Source organism: Sinocyclocheilus anshuiensis, unplaced genomic scaffold (genome assembly GCF_001515605.1).
Source record: "Sinocyclocheilus anshuiensis isolate Anshui unplaced genomic scaffold, SAMN03320099.WGS_v1.1 scaffold72, whole genome shotgun sequence".
Lineage (NCBI taxonomy): Eukaryota > Metazoa > Chordata > Actinopteri > Cypriniformes > Cyprinidae > Sinocyclocheilus > Sinocyclocheilus anshuiensis.
The window spans coordinates 1578397-1589454 of NW_015554073.1; the positions used below are offsets into that span (position 1 = coordinate 1578397).

At 38.3% G+C, this 11058-nt stretch overlaps 1 long non-coding RNA gene across 1 annotated transcript in view; it reads left to right on the forward strand.

The window, feature by feature from the left end:
* LOC107668818 (uncharacterized) overlaps nt 1-10348 on the forward strand; it is a 16556-nt gene extending 6208 nt beyond the window's left edge. The window contains exons 2-3 of the long non-coding RNA XR_001631927.1: nt 6755-6758; nt 10337-10348. This is a non-coding gene — a long non-coding RNA (uncharacterized LOC107668818). The remainder of the gene's footprint in view (nt 1-6754; nt 6759-10336) is intronic.
* Nucleotides 10349-11058: the final 710 nt, after the last annotated feature.

The following is an 11058-nucleotide window of genomic DNA, read 5'->3' on the forward strand; positions in this document are numbered from 1 at the left end:
GTGTCGAGGAGGTTGTTCTGTGTGAGAAAGGCAGTTTCAAAGTAAATATCTGAATACTTATGCATTTTGACAGTATTTCTGATTTATCTAACTATATGTGTGGTACTGCTAATTATAAACTGTTAAACATTCTAAATTCTGGGTGTTTATCACTAATCTTGCAATACCTTTTGATTTTGTGTTTTTTTTTTCTTTGAAAAAGGAAATGCTTGGGGGAGCTTTCCTGGTCTAATAAATAAATATCACGCTGTACAAATGACATTGTTCAGATTTTAACTACAGCTCAACCAGGTTCACGTAATTTAAAAATAGTCTGATGGTTGTTTTTGCGAGGCTCATTAGCAGAACGATTTTGGAATTAGAGCAATAGCCCACTTTGCTTTCATAGTTCACTTACCATCTAATTAACCGTTCTAGGAGTTGTTAAAGTGCAATTCAACTACTTGCTTTCACAAAGAAAGTACACACTCCTCTCACACTGCGTCTCTCTCCCACTTCATCATGATTGCCTTGAATGTTTTTTCTTAGCATTAGCTGTCTTTGTGAGAATGGTAGCAGCTCTGATGGGCTTGTAATGCTTTTCCCACCTGTGTTTGCCATTAGGACTTTTTCAGGATCATTTAGAGTATGTTCCGATCAGCCAGAAAGCCCCTAAGATATCCCAGCATTCATCTGATAGCTCCCTGTGAAACAGGAGGTCTTGGAGCTCTTGGCTGTAGAAGCTGGAGACTGTTTATATTTGAAATAAAGAAAATTGGGGAAATTATGAAAGTTAATGGCTTTAATGATGCATTTCGAAGTGGTGCCACATCAGCGACAGAATGCCAAGCTGCTAAACAAAGTGATGCTTTGATTACAATCACATTAAGTTGTTTCACCTCCTTATTTTTTTCTATTTCGTCCTGTTTTTCCTCCTCCTGAAGACAAAATATCTCTCAACAAACACCCAAAGGTATATAGAAATTCATGGCAAAGCCCTTGTATCTTATCTCGTGGTTTGGCTTTAGGTAAAGCATTTCTCCGGTTGTGCTGCTTTGCTCACCTCAGCTCTGCTCCGAGTACAAACCTGCAGCCAGCATCCTTTCCCACCATTTGTGCTAGACATCCCGTCCAACTTAAACACAGAACTCCTCTCTCGTTTATTATCCTGCGTGTTTGTTTTCTGTTATAGAGGGAAGGAAGGGAGAAACGAATGCATGTTATTTTTCACAGTAAAGAGAGTTTCCAGCCTCGTGAGTTGTTGAGCAACTGAAAGCACTGCCAAGCTGATGGCACCAGAATGTCTAAAACGTTCAAAACAATTGTATGTGATTTGATTATATAAGAACGTTCATTAAAACATAAACATAACTATATATAATATGCATTACAGAACATACGCTTGATATTGGTTAACAATCAGAAATGTAATTAAAACGCCATGAGACAGCCATGAGGTCCGATTCTTCATCCTCTGACTCTTATGAACCAGTTCTTTTTATGGGTCAGTTTAAAATATTCATGAAATAGCCTCGAACCCACGTACGGTCTGTTGGCAGTTTGAATCAGAATCACTCAGTGCCATACAAAACTCACAATTGACTCACTGAACCTTGATTTTCGGTCATGTCCGATTCAAAATGAACCAGACCGTTACTGTGAGAGGGGGTCATTTTTATTTAAATGAATTAAATAATAATACGAAAAAGATTTAATGTAATAAATGGAATTTAATTCGTACTATTTGCAAATAATATTAAAACATGCACACATTCACGTCGAAAACGCTTCCGTTAATGTTTCTTGTCTCGTCGCATTCAATTAGAAATTACTTAGATGTGTAAAAATGTACATTTTCAATTTGAAATTTGAAAAAGAGTCGAGTGGTTTGTATCAGATCATAATACTGTCAGTCCTTTGACATTTTTATAGTAAACATTTGTAAAATATGAAATGTTTAGCTACTTACATCTACCTATCGTTCATAAGAAGCCGAACAAACACCCGGCGTGACGCTTCCGTTTAAAGGGGTGGTTCACTGGGTTTTTTCTAGGCTTGATTGTGTTTATGGGGTGCAGTCTAACATGTGTTAATGCTTCGTTTTTAAAAAAACGCATTATTTTTCACATAATTTACCTTTATTTCACACCGCTCTGTCCCTTCTCTGAGAAATGGGCTGATCATTTCCTTCTTTTATGAAGCTATTGAAGAGGATCGTGCAGAACCTGTGCAAGCGTGGCTTTTAATGGTAGGCCTATGTTTTGTGTTTGTTGTCTCATACTTTTAGATACGCTGTTATTTGTAAATGCTACTGCTTATGTTAGCTTTTAATATACAGTTTTATTCTGATTAAAGCTTTAATACAGTACAGCAACCACATGCGCGTCCATGTTTAACGCTTCTCATAGCTATGTGAAAATAAGAGTATAATTGGAACAGGTCATTGTCGGAGCTGAGCTGAATGAGAGCGAGAGAGAGAGAGAGAGCAGAGCGTGTGCAGAGCAGCGGCCTGGAGCTGAGCTGAATGAGAGAGAGAGCGAGATGCAGAGCGTGTGCAGAGCAGGGGGACGCGAGGAACAGTATTAAGAACCGCTGCTTTAGAACATTTATTTTGAAACTTGTGAATCAATCCATTAGAATTGTTAGAAGACAGAATCGCGATTCATATATGAATAGATTTTTACGTGCACCTCTAGTTTTCTCTTCCTCTTCTCTAAAGCAGAGCAGGCCTCGCCCCCTTTGCTGCCTTTTCCTGAGGGCGGGGTTAATCTGGGTTTGTGATGTCACGAACCCGGGAAGTAGCTCGTTGTAGTCCCTACCAGTCGTTTTTGTAGGCATTAAACTGCCAGAATTTTAAAAGACGATATCTCCGTTTGCATTGAACTTTCAGCTTTGTAACTTTGCAGATATTGTTTATGCTCAAACAGCAACATTAGACACTAACTAAAGTTAAAAAAGTGAAATCGCAATGAACCACCCCTTTAAGTTTTGACGCTTTAGGCTACGCCTTGTTTTATTTGATTGGCCAATCACTTTAACATTGACAAATGCTGTTAGAAAGCTGAAGCAGACTGAAAAGGAAAATTAATTTTTTTTGTCACCGTTTTTTTTATTAACATTTATTTTACTAACATTGTATATGCTAAATAAATAAATAAATAACTGGCTATAGGATCTATAACATATGAGGTGTTTGGATGACATGTTGGAAACATTTGAACATAACGCTTTATTTTTACATTTTTTGTCAACTAAAAAGGTTATTAGGTTCCTAAATGTTTCATACATCATCATAAATGGGTGTCCTGAAAAACAACGTCAAAAATGCAGCAGTAGGCTGCTTGAGACCCAGAGAAGTGTTTTGCTAAAGGGCACAATGATAACAGAGGGCCTGTGACTCTGGTAATTCCCCACTTTCTCGGTCACCCCTACCTCAGATCAAACCTGTGACCTTTGTGTTTTCAGCTCAGCCTGAACCATTCCTCCGAGTGACTGCATAAGAGCTTTCAAAGCTTGAGAGAAAACACTTTCTATGGAACGAATACAGATCTGCTGGCACAGAAGCTGAGTGAGCAGTGAACAAAAACATATTTTCAAATTATTTATTATTCTTTATTTTAGCAGGTAATTTGATTGATTGCTTGGTCTTCTGGAGCAGTGACCTGCCCATGGGTTCTGTGTGTACAGACGTATGCTAAAGTCTTTCCCCCGAGGTGGAGCCCTATGGTTTGACACACTCTTCAAAACAATAAGAGTTTTTCTCCGGGTTTGGAGAAATATTTTGGTATGTAGCAGTATAAGGAAAACATTTCAGCATTTTTCAGCATTATTTGATCACATTATTCACACATGGAAATGATTCCTGAGGTGTAAATCTCTTCATGGGAAATGTGTAGATTTCCTGAAGCCAAACTTAAACTGATAACTCAAGACATTTCACAGATTGCACTAGTAGTGCATTTTGGATGGTTTCCTGGGGCCTGAGCGTGGATTTATATGCTGACCAGACTGGTAAATCCAAGAGATTCTTGACAAAAGAACAATGTAAGGTTCAAATGCTCCCTTTGGGGGTGAAGCTGAAATTACACAACATTTTTAAAATACAGCTCCTGAATAATGTCATCTATTTGACTTTTGCATGATATGTTGAGATTCGCTGCGCTAATCCGTATTTGTTGTCTTAACAGATCATCTTGAAAATCAGAAGCTAAATTATGGGTTCTGATTCTGAATTTGCAACTAACCTGACCTTAGAATCGCTACAACCTAGATTAAATAAAGTGGAAGTTATGTGAGTCAATAATGGACTCACAGCAGAAATTCAATCGATTCAAATTCAATCTAATAAAAAATGTAGCAAATCATGAATAATCATGGATTATATATGACCACTGAGAGACCCTACTTTCTAAATGAATGCTTATCGGTATCCAAACCTCTCATCAACAGCTGGGAGATCATTATGATCCAGCATGGTACAGTAGAGATGAACTGTCACACAGACCTCTGAGCTGAGAGTGTGTGGAAAAAAAAAATTGTCAAGGATCCAAACATCATTTTACAGGAAACTCTTAATATCGCTCGATCAAGTGCTCTAAAGTGAGGTCCGAGCCATTAATGTAAACTCTGGGGCTCCATTTTGTCATGATTTACAAATGCTGAACATTGCTGAAGATAGAAATGTGCAAGGCAGGCGGGGTGTTTTCTGTCCAAGTGCTTGTGAGAGTAAAAACATATGAAGCCTCCAAAACAAGCACAACTTAAGTTTTAAATCTCACTCTGAGAATGGTTCGAGCAGTACATGAGAATGAAAGAATGAATTTCAGATTCTCTATGTGGTTTTGGTTGAGTGCATGACCAAGATGTTTGTAGATAAGAAAAGGGATGGACTGGTCATATTGTAGGGAGCCTCAAGGCTTTTCAGGGTGGCCCAGTCAACGCATGGGCAGGCTGCCGAAACCAAATTTATGTAATGCAAATATACAAAAATTTAAAGGGAGAAAACTTTTGTGTATTCGTGGGTCTTGGAATAGACAAATACATAGGATTTCTCTATGGGGTGGCCCAGGATTCATACAGGTCAAGTTAGCAAGGTAATTACAGGCACCTTGCTATTTAGTTTACCAAAAAATAAATATTTAAACTTTTTGTTGCATATTTACTTAAAAAAAAAAGATGTAGTTTTTGTTAGCACAGCAAAAACAATGTAAGTGGCATTACATTACTAAATATTCTAATTATTATTTATTAAATTGTTTCATAAATGCAATATAATAAACGTGCTGTTTTTCCAAATATCACAGCTGTGACTGGGCTGTAAGCTCAAGGCTGAACACATTATAACGTGATTTTTCCATCACAAAAATGGACTGCAGTTCCCCCAAGGTTCATATACCTTGTCACTTTCCTACCTCACTGCTAGAGTGGCTGTGGCATTTTGGGTCAAAGTGGCAGATGACATGCTCCTGAAGGCATTCAGTGAGACTGCAGCGAACTTTACTCATCCTGTGCGTGGCGATGCAAACCGTCTCTCGATAGGCCATAAAACAGAGGCACTTCAAACCCAAGCAGGATCCTGGACATGGCCGCAGCTGCTGTGGGAATGAGCTCTGACATGGGATAATTACAGACGGTGATGAAATGCCTAATGGAATGCTGCCTATTGCAAAGATTTAAAGCACAACACATGAAAGCAGACCTGAGATGAGTCCCACGTACCCTACACAGGAAAGAGAACTTTGAGAACTTTTATTGAAATTCACAGATTTGCGTTTAAAAATAAATACGTTTTAGAATATGTATTTGTTTGATAAAGTCACATTAAAACAGTCTTTGAAACTTTTTATCATGACTTCATAATTTATTTTATTTTCTAATGATTAATTTAGACTATAGAATCTTATTTAGACTAAAGAATTTAATGTAATTATAGTCTAATGACTTAGACTATAAAATCTAAAAATATGAAAATAAAAATATGAAATTAACATAAATCATTCAATATTCACAGTGAAGATCGCATATTAATGTATACTTTATGTTATGGTAATTGTATCTCAGTTGTGCTGTCACTTCCACCACAATGATCACAATTCCACTGTGTACTAAGAGTTTTTTTAAAGGGGTCATATGATGCAATTTCAAGTTTTCCTTTCTCTTTGGAGTGTTACAAGCTGATTGTGAATAGATAAGATCCCTGAAGTTGCAAAGACTAAAGTCTCAAAACCAAAGAGATATTCTTTATCAAAGTTAAGACTCTGCCACGCAGAACGGCTCGTTCTAACACACCCCCACATATCTACCTCACTATGTGGAAATATTAGCATAATGCCGCCCAAATGTTCACTCAAAGAAAGAAGGCGTGGTTTCAGTAACCGCAGTTAGTGTTGAAGCAGCCATGTCAGGGAGACGCTGTGTTTCTAGGCGAAAGCAAAAGCACTTTATTTGGCTTTCCGAAAGTAGATGCATTTAGGAATCTTTAAGATTACTTACAACAGAACAGCAATGCATTTTATGGACGACCGTTTCGTGAACCTAGGAGAGGAGGTAATTCTGACTTTGCTATGACAATCTGGCGCTTCTGAATCAGCTACTGTTTTGTTATTAGTTTAAGTATTTGCTATTGACTGTTCAAATGCGGAGTTTTGCACATCGTGTGTGTGTGTGCGCGAGCGAGAGAGCGCAAGAGAGCGAGAGAGACAGAGAGAGCGAGAGAGCGAGCGCAAGAGCGAGAGAGAGCGAGAGAGAGAGAGAGAGAGACGGGGTCACATCACAGTGGAGTCAGCTGTCTTAACCGTGGCTTGTGTACTGCAAACACATACCAGCTTCATCACTGTGTCTGTCACGCGACTCTGTTCCCCTTTCGGGCTCTGTCTTTACATTTATTTTGAAAGATGAAGCTCGCGATTATGGTAAGGTGCGTTACATTTCCGACGAGTGCTTGTGGTGTTCGGCCAATCACAATGCACTGGGTCAGCTGGCCAATCAGAGCAGACTGCGCTTGTCGGAAGGAGGGACTTTGTAGAAAACGAAGCGTTTGAGAGAGGCGGGGCATAGAGGACCTACAATAATGTACGGTATTTGAAAAATAATGTGTTTTTTGAACATTAAAGCATGTCAACATATTCTGTTACACCAAATACACCAAATAATGATTTTAAAAAAAGCATCATATGACCCCTTTAAAGGTAACTTACACATTATGCTATATACATACACACACATACACACACACATTGCATATGATGGGTAAAATATAGTATAGAAAGAGAGAAAGACAGAGAGAGACACCCATATGTATTTGCAATTATTGTCGTATTTTACTTCTAAACTGCACCAACACAATGCAGAAGGTGCAGCCAACCCAGAAACAGCAAATGATTCATGAATTATTTATTTTTGTACAGGTAAGATTTGTGCATTCACAGTCGTCAATGTGGCCAGGATTCCCCTTTTTGTGGAAAACAGTTTGTAACCAAAGTTTCTAGTTTAGTATCTCAAAATAACTCCATGAAATAGACTCATAGACCAACAGGCTCCTCTGAAAACCACAAAGTCTCTGAAAAGAAGCAATATCTGAGAGCAGCTCAATGCGTGCGGCTTATCACACTGTGAGCCGCTGCGTCCTGCCAGACAGAATCCACGTTCCACTGAAATCATGAATTACACCATCAGAAAAGCCAGAGGTGGTCAGGGCTGCAGATTAGGAGCAAAATTGGTAGCAGGTTTGAGGAAATGCTCTCAAACACCAGCTGTGGGTGGTCTTGTGTTTCTCTGTTGAGTTTCGTTGCACTACCTCGAATTCCTTGCGTTACAATGTGAACTGTTTAGTGTTCAAAACTGTCAGATATTGCCTTAAAAATAACTCTTTTGTTGTTGTTTCAGCTTCTGTTGTCTTGGATGGAGCAGATCTCCATCATTCTGTAGAAGGATTCCCTGTCATCTGCCTCATTCACACCTTTTCTTACTTTCCTTTCTCTACTGACTCGTTTGGCCTTTCTCTCCTTCTATGATTAATGTTCCGGTTATTTATCTCTGTCTGTCATCATCTCTCTTAATGTGTCCTGGCCGTAAGCCAGATCCATCTCGAGCAGAATGAGAGAGTTAGAGACAGCCGAGCATGTTTGGTTTGGCCCCATGTCCTTCTCTCGTCCACCATCTCTCTCCGAAGCACCCAGAAGATTCTTCCGTCTGAACTCCTCGACCTTTGGCCGTGTTCACGACAAATTACCCCTCTCTGCCGTTTCTCATGTCCTTATTGCAGCTCAGTGTTGGGTGGCCATTAATAAAAGAGAGGGTTAAAGTGGACCTGTCGCTGAGTGATAGGAGCTCTAAAGCTCAAATCAGCTTGGAGAGGAGTACTCCATATCCTACAGATGCATACGGACACACGCGCGCTTCCCCCTCACACAGATAAGATGCACACAACGATCCCAGAGAAATTAAACGTGTGCCACAGAAAAGTGAGCTGTGCGGGGGGGGGGGTTCAATCTCTTTTCAGTCAGCTAGTTAAAATTAACACACTTGCCTGAATTTGGCCAAATTGAATGCTTAATTGACTGATAGTTTTGAACAAAGTCTCATAAAGTACCAATGTTACAACAAACATTGGCAGAGACAAGGGTTATTTTATTTATTTATTAAAGTTATTGTTTGTTGCATTCAAATTACAATAGTCAGCTCAAGATGTTTTTCTATAAAAATTCATTTACATTTTTTCTACAAAAATTTAATTCATTAAACAAAAAAGTTTTTTTTCTACAAAAATGATGAATAAAGAATGCACATTCAGTGTGTTTTGCTCTTTTATGCTTTTATTTATGTTTTTATGCTTTTATTTTATTTAGGTGCTGTAAACTGAATTATGTACTCTATCATAATTGTGCAATACTATTGTATTTAGTACATGCAATTTAGCTAGTTTTATTGTAAATAAAATAAATAGTAATGAATAGTAACCGACAACTGTAGTAGCTACAGATGTTGCATCCATTGACATGCGTCCAACCTCAGAAAATCGAGTCTCAAAGAAAATTTAGAATTTTCCATTAATAACATTGTGGTGCAGTTCATATGCATTCAATTGGTAAATTCCACTAAATATTGTAGAAACTTAATTTGCTGTAAAGTTGCTTTGCAACGATCTGTGAAAAGCGCTATACAAATAAACTTGAACTTAATTGAAATTAAATACAAAACAAAATTAACTGTTATTGGTCACTTCAAATGTCAATCAAACTGCCATTTGCTGTAAGTGTTTTTTGACAAGAATGCAATGTGGACTTTATGCGGTTTAAAGATGTGGCCTTGGAGTTATTTATATGATGCAAGACAATCACATTTTGAAAAAGAAATTTACTCACCCTCAAGTCATTCAAGATGTAGATTCGTTTGTCTCTTCATCAGAACAGATTTGGAGAAATTTTGAATTACATCACTTGCTCACCAGTGGATCCTCTGCAGTGAATGGGTGCTGTCAGAATGAGAGTCCAAACAGCTGAAAAAAAAACATCACAGTAATCCACAAGTCCACATGACTCCAGTTCAAAAAAGCTGTGTGTTTGTAATAAATAACAAATCCATCAAGTAATTTTTAACTTCAATGCTTTCAGCTAAAATAAAAGTCCTCTAAAATAATGCTTTCTCCAGGGAAAAGTTGTCACGTCTGAATCAGTAGAGAAATATGCACAGATCAAGCACCGTTTACAAGCAAAAACAGTTCTGAAATGTTCTGAACAAATATTTCAGTGTATTTTGATGTAAGAAGACAACAGGGGATGGAATATTTCACTGGTGGAGCCATTATTATGGATTTGTATTTTGGTCAGAAGCGACAGTTTAAAGTTAAAATGCCTTAATAATGGATTTGTTTCTAACAAACACGCATGTTTCCACTTCACAAGACACTGACTAACTGAAGTTGTTTGGATTACTTGAGGATTATTGTGATGTTTTTATCAGCTGTTTGAACTCTTGTTCTGACGGCACCCATTCACTGCAAAGGATCCATTGGTGAGCAATCAATGTAATGCTAAATTTCTCCAAATTTGTGCTGATTAAACAAACTTATCTACATCTTGGATGGCCTGAGAGTAAATTTTCAGCAAAATTACCTAGAACTTAATACAATTTTAGTGTTTTAAATTAAATTAAATTATATTTAAATACCAGATATTTGTTTTTTCCCCCTTTTTACCTAGTCCACTTTTTTTTTTAAATCTCACATTTTTTCTAATCTTTCATTCTTTTTTCTAATCTTTCTTTTTTTTTTTTTCGAAATGGGATATATATGCATGCATTCATCCTGAAACACACACTTACACATATATTACACTGCTGTTTCTTTTGCACTCTCCAGAAACACACACATGCATTAATCTTCGTCCGCCTGCTGAAAGGTCTCCTCGGTGTGCTGATGCACTGAAGCAGGCCTAATGTTTAGAAGGAGAACAGAGGAAAGACCGAGTCTCATTCGCAGATCACTGGAATTAATCAGCACAAGGAAACAGAAAGCAGAAAACACAGAGAGAGCCTCTGGGAACAGAACAACAGACCAGATGCCATCAGAGTCACTTATGATGGGACTCAGAGGATCCAAGAGCAGCGGGATGCGAGAATATGTGTGTGTGTTTGAAGAGGGAGTCTTTGATCTCTGACATCAGCAGCTTCAAACACTGGAACACTGCAGTACGAGTCTGTCAGTGTCTCTGTACACGAAATCCACAGGATAAACTGGTTGTTTTGCCCCTTAGGGAGCAGGACACAGCTGTTAGCTGCAGGTCTCACTGTATCAAACTGAGCCGCACTCACTGCTTATTTATCAATAATACTCAAGCTTCATCCTCTCTGTCACACTGAGCATCACTGAACTGTATTTATTATTAGTCACAGTTAGATTCGGTCTGTCAGGGGGCCTGACTTCACTAAACCACAGCAGCCTGCTTAGTGTCTTTGTCCCCAGAACACTGCACAGAGGAGCCAGAGCTCCATACATCACAGAAGACAGATGAGTGGAGAGGGAGTGCTCTCTTTAAATGTTTAACTAGTAAATGTGCATCTGTATGTGCTTTCTTTTGTTTT